Source organism: Ostrea edulis, chromosome 8, assembly GCF_947568905.1.
Source record: "Ostrea edulis chromosome 8, xbOstEdul1.1, whole genome shotgun sequence".
In the NCBI taxonomy this organism is placed as follows: domain Eukaryota; kingdom Metazoa; phylum Mollusca; class Bivalvia; order Ostreida; family Ostreidae; genus Ostrea; species Ostrea edulis.
The window spans coordinates 6,582,363-6,596,617 of NC_079171.1; the positions used below are offsets into that span (position 1 = coordinate 6,582,363).

The window sequence follows — 14,255 nt, forward strand, 5'->3', positions numbered from 1 at the left end:
AAATCCAAGAATATCAATGTGCCACCTTCTGCATGATTCTTACGTGGACTGCTACTTAAGGTTACAGGCCCTGAAGCGTACTATTACACCACTTGCACGGAACGGTACGAAACGATTCTTGCACGGAACGGTGAACGGTTTGCACGAAACGCTAAACGATCTGCACGAACGATGAACGAATTCCACGAAACGCTGAACGGTCTGCACGGAACAGTGAACGCTTTGCACGAAACGCTTTGCACGAAACGCTGACCACTTTGTAGGCATCGCTTTGTGAACGGTCTACACGAAACGGTAGGCATGGTCTGCATGCTTTGATTTTTTCGTTATATATTTGGTTCAAATAGTTTCAATATAATTGTAGTTTTCTCTATATTTAAAAAAAAGGGTTAATAAAGAAATTATAATGATTCATTTTAAATTATTGCTTATGTACGACGCTGTAATTTCATTTTTGGTTATTACATAAAAAAATTATGAACACGTTGGAATGAAAATAAGGGAATTATTTTTTTTCGGAAATGATTATATAGTCGGAGAATATTGTTTAATAAAATTTTATCGGTCCAATGCTCTATTAAGTTCATTGAAACTGAATATGAAATGGTCGCATCTGTTTCGATATTTTTTGTACATTCATTCTGAGTGTCGTTAAAGTACATTTGCAACTTGTATATTCCAGACATTTTCCCAAAGACGGATGTTGAATTAACCTACACATTTTATATATATGTGTACGTGAATAAAAAAGATAAAAGGACTTAAAGAAATTTCTCGTCCTGAAAGATGGGGTTGTGAACGGTCTGCACGAAAAGCTGCACGTTTTTTTCCCCCGGCATTATTTGTTTCATTCGTTACTAGCTTGAAAATACGGATGTATATTTAATTGCTGTTATAAAATTTAGAAATTCATTTCAAAATTAAGGATTATCTCCCTCATGCATAGCTCTTATCCTTGGACCAATTTGGCTCCACTTGTTTGGCAGGCTGTTTTTGTCTATATTTAGATCTAAAACGTCGTAGTTATTTCGGATTTCAAACATTTCGGTTGAGCATCACAGAAGAGACATTATTTGTCGAAATGCGCATCTGGTGCATCAAAATTGGTACCGTATAAGTTTTACATTCTGGTGTTAGTAAAAACAAGGAACAATTTAATGACTTACGAACACGTTGGAATACAAGGAAATGAATGATTTTTAACTTCGGAAATACAGGGAGAAGATGCATAAATTGTATCGTCGTGGAATATTTATTTTTCAATTTTATTTATTCCATGCTCTATTAAATTCATTGAAAAAGTCGCGTCCGCATCGCTAGTTTTGTACATTCAATCTGAGTGCCGTTAAAACACGTGTGCAATTTGCATTTCCAGGCCTCTCTTCAAAGACATATCTTGAAGAAACCTATACATTTTTACATACATATATGACAACAAATAAAATTATTTTTAAAATTCTCGTAAGCCTGGAACATAATCTCGGTCGGGAGGAGGGATGCATCTAGACATAGAATTAGCCAGTCGATAAGAACCTGTCACCTTGGATAAGAAGAGAAAATACAAAACAAAAAGGAAACAATCAAAATTTGATTGAAATAGATTGAGAAATAAATGAATAGATAAAACAAATACATGTAATGACTAACTACAGTGATGATCAAAAGATATGCGAGTGGATCTAACATTTAATTTTAATTAGATTGTTGCATTTGCCTCTATTTCAAACCTCTAGAAAACTGCATTCATTTTTGAGAGACAAAAGATATAAACACCCCTTTTTTCATATTTCAATTGACCCCGCCGATTTCTACACCTTCTGTATAATGTTAATTTCAAATACACGGATAAGCTGACCTCAATCTAATTGAAATTAGATGTTGGATCCGCTTGCATACTCGCTACACAAACATCTAAAAACATCCCATAGAGGGTTACGTCAGAGGTCAAATTCGGTATCACTCTAGACTTATCGGCTTCAACAAACATTCAATGATTTTGCCAGCGGTGATTTCATTGGTCAATCGAATTTGACCTCTGACGTGACCCTCTACGGGATGTTGTTAGATGTTTGTGTAACGAGTATGCGAGCGGATCCAACATCTAATTTTAATTAGATTGAGCTGACCTCTATTGAGGTAAAAAAAAAAAAAGGAACTTGGAATTTGCGTATATTATAGAAGTTATGCACAGGTCGGTCTTTGCATTATGCAGACAGTTCCGATAAACAATTTTGATGAAAATATTTTTATTTAAAAAGAGAAACTTGATCATACAAATTTAACAAGACAAATAAATTATTCCTAAATAGAAATAAAAAAAAAAATAAATTAAATGAAAAAATAAATACAAATATAACGAGGACAGTTTTACATTATGACCCCTGGGTCGAGGCCTCTTCTGGTGGAGTGTTAGTCCCCGAGGGTCTCTACAACCCTGTAGCTAAGTACTTCGTTACTAGCTGGAAAATACGGATGTATATGTAATTGCTATTATAAAATTTAGAAATTCATTTCAAAATTAAGTATTATCTCCCTCATGCATAGCTATTATCCTTGGACGAATTTGACTCCACTTGTTTGACACGCTGTTTTTGGCTATATTTAGATCTAAAACTTCATAGTTATTTCGCATTTCAAACATTTCGGTTGAACATCACTGAAGAGACATTATTTGTCGAAATGCGCATCTGGTACATCAAAAATGGTACCGTATAAGTTTTACATTATGACACCTGGGTCGAGGCCTCAGCTGGTGGAGTGTTAGTCCCCGAGGGTCTCTACAGCCCAGTAGCTAAGTGCTTTGTTACTAGCTTGAAAATACGGATGTATATTTAATTGCTATTATAAAATTTAGAAATTCATTTCAAAATTAAGGATTATCTCCCTCATGTATAGCTCTTATCCTTGGACGAATTTGGCTCCACTTGTTTGGCAGGCTGTTTTTGGCTATATTTAGATCTAAAACTTCATAGTTATTTCGGATTTCAAACATTTCGGTTGAGCATCACTGAAGAGACATTATTTGTCGAAATGCGCATCTGGTGCATCAAAATTGGTACCGTATAAGTTTTACATATATACATTCATCTGCACTTGCTAGAAACTACCAAGGGTGAGAAAATGATCTCAAGTCTTGCTCTGCCTGGTGGTTTTATAATAAACTTTTTCTTTCGATTATTTGCAGATTTTCACTGTTGAAAGCCGATGTTAGATACATTTTGAAAGAAGTGCTGAAATCCCCAACAATGTTTGCCTGTCCTACATCCCATGCCGAAATGACTTGCACGGTCTGTACGTTTCAAACGGCGTGGTTTGAACGATCTTCACGTTTCTATGGGCGTGGCTTGATCCTCCACGGAATGATTTCTTGCACGAAACAATTTGAACGGAACGATGAACGGTTTGCAGGAAACGCTGAACGGTCTACACGGAACGCTGAATGATTTGCACGAAACGCTGAACGGTTTGCACGGAACGGTAAACGGTTTGCATTGAACGAAACGAAGCGCTTTGGAGGTGTAGTAGCACGCTTCGGGGTCTATATACAACACATTTCTCAATAATATATGATTAGTCGTGAAAGGCAAATATAACGAACAGCAATCAATCTTATGATCATTTTCCATTCGCAATAAATCAAAATATCCGAGATGTACACTGCTAGAGACAAACTAGAAAATGGGCAAACACATCTACGATATATAAGGATAAATAACAGTCACATCTTTTTATATCGTCAGTTGTGTTTTCATTAATCTATCATTGATTTAATAATTTGTGATAGCAAATCCGCATTATCGTAAATAATTGTGCGTATTGAACTCAACAACTCAAATCACATTAATGTTTTATTACGTTTGATACAGTTTTCTTTTATCTGCCTCTTTATCTTCCATCTAAAATTAGATACAAATTATATTATTATTGCTAGAATGCATTCAGGATCTATCCCTTTGAGATCAAAATAAAAATAAAATACACCACAGAGTCGTCCACTTCTGTTTCATACTAAGATATTTTATTGAAAGCAGACATTAACTGCAAACTGATAACTCAACTCTATGACAAACGGGATGATTTCAGCTTCTTCATCGTCAACTTCCCATATTTATGTAGCAATATCCTATTATCACCTGCGTATGGTGTTTATATCTCGCAACTGATTCGATATGCAAGGGCTTATTCTGCGTATAATCCGTTGTTAAATCGAGACAAGCTACTGACAAACACGTTGATGGTATAGGGGTTTCAACAATCTCGGTTGAAATCAACATTTCGCAAATTATATAGTCGTTATAGTTTGTCAATACAACCCATCATTGGGTCAAATGATGTCCGACGTGTTTCATACCGATTGGTAGGCCGTTCTTGGCACACTGATTTTGATTACGGATAACTCCGTTTACCTGATCAGGATATAGGACTCACGGCGAGTGTGACCGCTCGACAGGGGATGTTTATTCCTCCTAGGCACCTGATCCCACCTCTGACGTGTCCAGGGGCCTGTGTTTGCCCAACTATCTATTTTGTATTGCTTATGATATTGATCATTGTTATCTTCACCCTTCATTGTACATACATTCGCCGTCCAGGTTTTCTTGATACCACAACTGTATTAATGAAGTCCGTCATTTATCTACTAAAGTGCATGTCGTGAAACATTGATCAGTGAAACGGATCACATTTATATAACAGAGCACACATTTTGACTACGGACTACTATGTTTAGCTGATCGATAATTAGACTCATGGGGGGGGGGGGTGGTGGTGTCAACGGTCAACCGAAGATGATTACTACTCCTAGGCATCTTATTCCACAGCCGATATGTCCAGGAATTCATATATACCCCATTCTTAATTTCAAATTCTTTGCAGGAAGTATATGATTGATTAATCACTGTATTTTATATTCAACTTTTCATCAATATTATTGAAAGGTTAATATATGAATCAGTGATCAATCTCACAACTTTTATAAGGAATACGAAACAAAGAGTTGGGGAAACACGGATCCATGGATATGTTACAGGTGAGATCAGGGGCCTAAGCTGAGTACGTATCTCTTGTTGATCGGTCACATCCGTCATGAGCCCTATGTCTTGATCAGGTAATCAGAGTCATACGTGGTTGTAATCAGTATACCAAGAACGACCTCATGATACGTATAAAACACATCAACAGCCTTAAACACAATGATAGGTTGTATTCGTAAGTCTATATCAATATAATGACAATATGATTTGCGAAATGTTGACTTTAAATAGGACTGTTGAAATTAATGTACCATCAATCCGTTTGCCAGAAACCTATCTCGATTTTAAGACTGGTCATACAGAGAACAAGCCCCTGCAAATTGAATCAGTTGAGATATATAAACGCTATATGCAGGTGATAATGGATAATGTAATGAAAACGGGTAGGACTAAACGTTTATCATCACGGGTCTGTACATTCTTTCAATTAAAGGGGCATCACTGCAGTGTATTTGATTTATTTTTGTTTGGCATACACCCTTTCAATAAATTTCACATGTTTTGGAGACGTCATCAGCTGTAGGCGACGTACTACAAATCTAAACATATGTATGTCGTTCAGGGCATTACCATATATTGTTATTCAACGTGCCAACGCCTGTCGCAACACAGGGTCGTTGTTATTAAGGCCATACCCTAGAGTCTCGCGATTCCCACTTGTAATGTCATGAACCTGATGGTAAAATATTCGCTTATTCTATTTAATTGCTTAACTTTGACCAAGCGCTGGAATCGAACATTACCCCCTTGTTACTAGTTTTGATCTACTGCGTAATTGATTAGGCCATCTATAGTTAAAGCATCTTCAAAACGACCCCAAAAAATGCTAAAGCATTTTCTATAGCATCATTGTTTCACTGAAGAACATAATTTTATTTCAAATCGTTGTCATGATCATTATCGTTGTCATTACATACAAATGTGTTGCTAGATACATTTATGCCTTTTTTCAGATTTAAAGGTGGGACATCTATATTTGAAGGGAACATTGTACTCACTGACTAGTAATTCCTTACCTAGAACACATTGGGAGAAGAAATTAATATACATATAAATGTATATTATTTTTTTTCTATAAACGTATAAACGTGATGCTTGACAGCAAATCGTTTCAAAGCAATATAATAAATAAAACACAGGTCGGGAATTTACAACCAAGGGAGCATTTTCCTCACCAGCGTTTATTTTCCCGCATATGATATATTAAACAACATTTTAGTACATATTTTCATGTGAGGTTCAGTGGAAAATCGTTTCAATATCATTGTCAGGTAAATATTCCGATCAAATCAAATTAAAATCAAAGTCTGCAGATACTTGATAAGTTAGTCATATCACTAAGTAACATAAAACTTGACAATGATCTTATTAATTAACCTGGGTAAATTCAGGTGACCTATTGCAGTGGATCTGCAGCCGGCGTCATCCCTTGTGCGTTAAAAACTCCTTGATAACTATCATTGTATTTTTTTTTAAAAATAAGCAGTTCGACTTTCACCACTTTCGGGTCATTTTTGTACGCTTGTGTAATGACAACATTTTCACTGAATTTAACTTTGATAACAGACAGGGAACAAATGACTTTTTTGGAGAAAACTGTGAATGTGAAGAGTTTCAAACAGAGAGAAAAAATACTCAGGGGTCGTGTCAAAAGTTTGTGAGCTTTCAACATTTTAAACATTATTCATTTAGTTGCTTCTTCGTCTGAAAAATGGAAAATAACCACAAAACATGTAGGTGATTTCAAATATTCTTCATTTAGTTTCCTATCAACACTAACTAACGACAGCGTAATACGATATCAAAATCCAATAATCCATAGTTTTAGAATAATCACAAAGTTCCAAACCACTCATGTAACAATTTCCTAAACACTAAAAATGGTGTGAAGCATCTTTTGTACAAAGGGCATAAATCGAGTGTACATTTTAGTCCTCCACTACCCCTGGAGACTTATGGGCGGGGCAAAACTACCAAAAATTGCCAATTTTCATACGAGTAATTCCTCTCTACAACTGCACATGTGTAAGGGAACCTAAATGCAAGTGAAGTAGAGAAAAGTCTCCACTACACTTCTAAATGTCATTGCCCCGGGGAAGATGTTCTGATTCCAGGGTGGGACAAATTTTGGTATATGAAAATGTAAAACATTTAAGTAATGGAGTTTTTATGCTATTGATTGATTGTATATTATTTAATATCCCTCTCGAGAATATTTCACTCATATGGAGACGTCACCACTAGCGGTGAAAGGCTGCAACATTTAGACTTATGCTCGGCGCTTACGAAAATGAGTAATGAGGGACCTTTATCATACTACACCTACTGTGACACGGGACCTCGGTTTTTGTGGTCTCATCCGATAGACCACCCCATTTAATCGCCTTTTACGACAAGCAAGGGGTACTGAGGACCTATTCTAACCCGGATCCCCACGGGGGCAATGCTATTGATACTATAATGAAAGAAAATGGATATGTGGAAGGAGTAGATAATATTTTACAAAAAAAAAGTAAATTTCATAATCCTAGGGTTTAAGTGTTTAATGGTTCCAGGGTGGAGCCAACATTATCATAGTGATTATTGTCTCTATCATTTGAATAACGTGTGTAAGTTTGTTTGATGTAGTATAAAAACTAAAAGCAGAAAAGGACGTATATTTCGTAACCCCAGGAAGTTGACTTGAGGACGGATCCGAATTAGGTATGCCGTGCTGACGTGGCAATGATATATATATCTTACTATGTTAAGCCTTTCATCCGTATAGGCACATTTCGGTGGTATTTAATTTTTAAGAAGACATGTTGTTTTATACTATTGATAAATTTTAAAATTTATCTTAGATATTCATCTCAGGAAATTGCTGTAAATTCCAAAACCCTTGGGACTAGTGATATTTTAAACTAATACTCAGGTGACGCATAAAGTCTTTGAGACTCTTCTTATCAAAAGCAATGTCGATTGTAACACCGAAAATTAAATTTTATTGTGGTTATGCAACGATGAATGAAATATAGTGTTTTACAACCAAGTGCATACAATTCCTTGGATAGTGTTGTTTTAATTATTCTAAATGAGAGAAAATATACTTACTTTGACACCTATCGCCACTAAAATATGCATCACACAGACAGGTAAAAGTGGTCGGTGTAGAAGAACAAGTTCCCCCATTGTGACACGGGAAAGAGGCGCAATGATCGGGACCTGAGAATGACAATACTACAAAGGTGAAGATAACGAACAACGACCAATCTAATACAAGTAATACAAAATAGATATTTCAAACATTTCGGTTGAGCATCACTGAGGAGACATTATTTGTCGAAATGCGCATCTGGTGCATAAAATTGGTACCGTATAAGTTTTACATAGTTGGGCATTTGCTGTATTCTTTGTTGTATCGGGGTATTCCGTTTTTGAATGCACGACGTATTATTTGGCGGGAATGCTATTGCAAAATTCACGTGTATGAATTATATTTTAAGATCTTATATGTCCGAATATTTTAAAATAGTTTGTTTAATTACCCTTGATTGAAATTCAGCGTGTTTACACAGCTTTCAAAAATATACTTTTGAAATGTACTCTGTTTTATACCAGTGATAAAAGGTAGAATTTATGATGTGTTGATAAAAGAGTCTAGCGCAGGTGATTTATGAGGATTGATGAGGATTCATTTGAGATATATTACGGAAATCGTAAGAGGAGTTTGTTCTCTACCCTAATCTTGCTTGGTTAAATGTGTGATGGTTTTGTTTGAATACAGATTACCCTCAAATCTATATGTAAGTGTGTCGGTAAGTTGAACTATTCATGAAATATGTGTATTTTGTAAGGAATGTAAAACTTGTACAGTACCAATTTTGATGCACCAGATGCGCATTTCGACAAATAATGTATCTTCAGTGATGTTCAACCGAAATGTTTGAAATCCGAAATAAGAATGAGGTCTTGGAGCTATTATAGCCAAAAACAGCGTGCCGAAAAGTAGAGTCAAATTCGTCTAAGGATAAGAGCTATGCATGAGGGAGATAAACCTTAATTTTGAAATGAATTTCTAAATTTTATAACAGATATTAAATTTACATCCGTATTTTCCAGCTAGTAACGAAGTACTTAGCTACTGGGCTGTAGAGACCCTCGGGGACTAACACTCCACCAGCAGAGGCCTCGACACAGGGGTCATAATATAAAACTGGTACAGTACCACTAATGCTACCATTTTTCCAAGCACATTTCGGTTACGCAGGGATGCGGTGAATTCATTTATCATACAAACAGTTAGAAATAATTGTTAAATGAGATGCGCTGAAGCACTTTATGTAAAATACTTCAAACAATTATAAATAACCGTCAAGTGACCAACGAAGTCATGTGATATCATGATATCATTACAGATATGCTAATATATAGCCGAGATAACCTTCTATATAGATTGTCTGTACTTAAGTATATAAATTACAAGTGGAAGCCAGAAACCGACCTCTCAATCCAATGTATGTTTTGAACGCATTTCAAACTCCGGGAAGCCTTAACATAGCTGCGCAGTTTGTTAGCTTCAATACTTGATTTTTTGTCACTATCTACATAATTCAATGTTTTGTCATTTACTATACACCCGTAACTCAGTGGTAGAGCGTTCGCTTCGTAACCTGGATGTTGTGAGTTCGTGTCCCACGTGTGTCATAACCGAGTCAAACCTAAGACGTTAGAATAGGCAATTATTGCTCCTCCATTTCAAAGATCGAGTCATTCAGAAGTGAAAATCACGGGTTTTTCGGATATGGTCTTTAAAAAGGAGGCCTTGCCACGATGAAGAACCCTCGCTGTTAGGTAAAGGTCTAAATTTGCGGTACTTCACCTACAGCTGATGACGTCCCATTGCGAATAAACATTTTTCGACGTGACGTTAAAACATCAAATTAATCAATCATTAACTATATTATTTGACTCTTTGTCATTAACGACAGTGGTTGATTCTTTGCATTAAATGCAATACTTGATTCTTTGCCATTAACTACAATACTTGGTTCTTTGTCATTAACTACAATTCTTCGTCTTCCTCTTTAACCCCTGGGCAGATACCTATCCAGTATGTCCCTTATTTTCCATAACGTTGAATACTTTATTGTTCAGGGATTTGACCTTAATGTACATAGAGAAGAGGGGATACCACTCTTAGAGGCTTTGAACAACTGTAGTCATTACATAAGTAACACTTAAATGTGTCGACACAAATTCTCTTTTACATCTACGTATTTTATATTTGTTTATTGTAATACACAAATTAAATTTCACTAGTAGTATTGTAGTATACACAACAACAAAAAACACCACTAGTACTATTGTGATGTACATGTACAACTAGTGCTAATGTAGTGTACACATACAAACAACATCACTAGTACTATTGTAGTGTATACATACAAACAGCATCACTAGTGTCATTGTTGTAAGCACACAGACATATAATTACAACTCCTTTCAGATAAGATTATATCCTTTACCCCACTGTCTCTTTCTTTCGTGTTTGTGCAAAATACTCTACCGTTATTCCAGTTATCATAATACCACCACGCGTCAACAGCGGTAAGACTGGGATGAACCATGGCACTTAGAATGCAAATCTAATAAAACACAAAAAATAATTAGTAGTTAATTGCTACACGGGTGATCAACAATGTTGATATAGTTATATAGTAACAATCTGTATCATACATGTACATTTAGGTACTTATAAATGTTAAGATAATATATTTTAATAGTGTAATAGTTGTATGGTACTAATTTTGATGCACCAGATGAGCATTTCAACAAATAATGTCTCTTCAGTGACGCTCAAGCCGAAATTTTGGAAATTCGAAATAAAATAAACTTGTAAGAGCTAAAAGAAATACTAGAGTGACAAAAACTGGAGTCAGATTCGTCCAATGATAAAGCTATGCTAGAGTTCACCAGAAGAGGCCTCAACACAGAGGTCATAATGTAAAAGTTATACGGTACCAATTTTACGGAATTTGTATAACTGCTAAATATTAACGCCAATACGATTATATACTTGTAATTTGCCCTTAGGATAAAAAAAAAGTGTTGATAACATGAAAACCTACTAATCTGTTTAGTACTAATTATCAGTCAATATGACTGTATACTTGTTAATTGACAATGTTGATATAATCAAAAGCTAGTAAACATGAATGTTAGTATTATTATAAACTAAAAAACCCTGTATCAGTAACTTACATCGATTACAATAAATCATAGACTAGTCTCAGGAATACAGGTTATCATTGATGTTAATATAATCAAATATTTTATCAGTGCTGATTATCAATGTTAACGTAGGTCTCAGGTTCGCTTATGTCACCCTATTCAAGTATGATAATCCCAGTACATTTAATTGTGACGCAACATTTGTGTTGATAAAGTAGTAAGTGGGTTGTTGACAGAAAATAAAGAACGCATGTCATATTAATATTAACAATAATTAATATAGTGACTAGACCAGGTTTCATTTAACTATGTTCAAACGTGGGAAAGGGAGACGGACATTTTCAGAACCCCGGGGGAAATTAGACAGAGGCTACCTGAGAGAGAGAGAGAGAGAGAGAGAGAGAGAGAGAGAGAGAGAGAGAGAGAGAGAGAGAGAGAGAATCAAATAAACATGGAAATATTGTCTATACTTGTCTCTGGTTAGGTTATGGTATTGGTATGATATACACTCAGTTATGATATTGAAAAATAAACAGAATATATAATGACTCTTCTACTATTTTATTCATCCTTACTGAAATCATGACTTCCTAAATCATTTATATCTTTGTATGATTGTATATGTCTATCCTGTAGTTGAGCTGAGTTACATAGAATGAATGCATATTGTCATCAGAACAAAGTCTGCTACCTAGAGATACAGTTTAAGCTGAATGCATTTTGTGTGCAGGGAATTGAAAATTTGTGTTCATTCAAATGCCTTTTCAATGAAGAATGGACATGGAATTCACCTCGAATATTTGAGGAACGAACCATTACAAAAATATCAGCACACAGGGACATATCTTACCGACCTACACTAATATAAGAAATAAAGGTATGAGTATGAAGCTGTTTGTCAGAATGTAGGTTCCTTATTTTCTGGTATTTCTATATATGGTAAAAAAAATAATCCCAAAACAATGAACGTTGAAAAAAGGATGTATTTTCTCTTTTAGAAACTGTTCTCCCATACCATTTTTTTCTTTTGTTACCCCGATTTGCTCCTTTCCGAAAATTCCGAATTTCCTCATTTGGGACGAACATGGCATATTTGGAGAAATTCTGTATTATGACTGGTTCAGAAGTAAAACACAAATTTTCCCACCATTCAATTTATATATTTTTACATGCGATTGAACCGGTGTATCATTCTTCAAGAATTAATCTTATTAACATTCATGTAACAGCTTTAATTCCGGGACTAAAATGACACACAGGCAAAAATGTGGTTTATATTTTCCAAAATAAAACTATGGAAAAAGCAATTCTTATTAAAAGCCTTAAATTTGTTCAAATATATGACACATACTATAAGACTTTATTTTGACATATGTGTATATTAGTTTTTATGGCTTTCAGTGTAATTTGAAATAATTAAAACGAGACTCGCATGCGCCTCTTTACCTACTTATCGTTTGAAAAATAATCATTTCCTTCTGAGTTTGAATATTTCATTTATTTTGTTAACAATAAAATGTTGTCACAAAATGGTATAGGGGCCTCCGTGGCCGAGTGGTTAGAGCATCGCGCTCAAAATCACACGGCCTCTCACCTCTGTCGGCGCGGGTTCTAATCCCACTCGTGCCGGTAAGTGAGAAAGTTTCCCAGTTTACTTTCGGAAGGTCGGTGGTCCCTTCCCAGGTACATTGTACCTGGGTTCTCTCTTCCACCAATAAAAAAAATGGCGCCATCATATAACTGAAAAATTGTTGAGTGTGGCGGAAAACATAAAACAAACAAACAAACAAACAAAATGGTATATTGTGCAACTTTATATATCTTGATTAAGTATACGGTGTAATTCGTAGCAAACAACATTTGGCTCAATGATAGATTGCACTAGCAAACTAGATCATTATAACGACCATAGAATTTGCGAAACGTTGACTTTAAACCAGATTAAGATTCAAAAGTCTTAAGTCAGAGATTCCATGTCCATAATAGTATGTGTCTTTTCTTCAGTAGTTATGACGCCAAAGTCTAATGAACTACATGCGCGTCGTATATTGTGGTAGGCAGTGGTGTTGTAGCTATGGACTACATTGTAATATAACACAGATACCGGTCTCAAACCCGAGCTAATTAACAGATCAATGGGATGGAGCGTTTAAAGTTTTTTCTCTCCATTTCCTTTGCAAATTTCATTGCCATTTCATCCTTGACTTAGATCAAATATTCAGAAAGAAAGTTCATCTGTATACTTGATAAACATGGTGTAATGCTAATCAATTCTCAGTCAAGGAGGTCGCTTTTCAGAGCCATTAACATCCTAGAATGACATAAACCTTTTGTTAGTTTGTTAGCATTGTTGAAGACTCATCAGGTCATAGTGCTCATGACAACTAATTCTTTTACAATAATAACCAATCTACCCTTACAAGTTCATTCTTCATTAAAGTCGACTTACCTTTAGCAAGAGCATGATGTATTGATCCCCAAATACACTGTATAGCAGCATAGTGTTTCGTTCTTATTTATACTCTTTAGCTGGAATTGAAGATCTCTGATTGGATGAAGCGATTGATACCTTATCACGTAAGATATATACATACATCGCCTACTTTTAAGTGACAACTCGCTAACGGTTGTACTTAAGTATATCAATTACAACTTAAAACCCAAACCGACTTCGCAATGCAATGCAAGGTGAAGATAACGAACAGTGATCTTCGGGAAGCCTTACGTTAAACTACTCCTCCTAGGCACCTGATCCCACCTCTGGTGTGTCCAGAGGTCCGTGTTTGCTCAACTATCTATTTTGTATTGCTTATAGTAATAATGAGATTGATCACTGTTCGTTATCTTCACCTTTCATATATATTCTTGTGTAAGGAGAACAATAATATACTAGTATGGTGAATATATGAAAGTTGAACGGTCACACTTATTGTGAGCCTTTTGTCCTGATCAGGTTAAACAGTCATTATGAAACACTACAGACAACACTTCACCCAATGGTAAATTGTA

The 14,255-nt window shown here is 35.4% G+C and overlaps 1 protein-coding gene across 2 annotated transcripts in view; it reads right to left on the bottom strand.

Moving 5' to 3' along the window:
* Positions 1-3,835: 3,835 nt before the first annotated feature.
* Positions 3,836-14,255, bottom strand: part of LOC125661151 (tripartite motif-containing protein 45-like) — a 33,677-nt gene continuing 23,257 nt past the window's right edge. For both annotated transcript variants that reach the window (XR_007364691.2, XR_007364692.2), the window contains 3 exons: positions 10,582-10,660; positions 8,127-8,237; positions 3,836-3,896 (listed from right to left, as the gene is read on the bottom strand). The gene's annotated coding sequence lies outside the window, so the exon portion shown is untranslated. The remainder of the gene's footprint in view (positions 3,897-8,126; positions 8,238-10,581; positions 10,661-14,255) is intronic.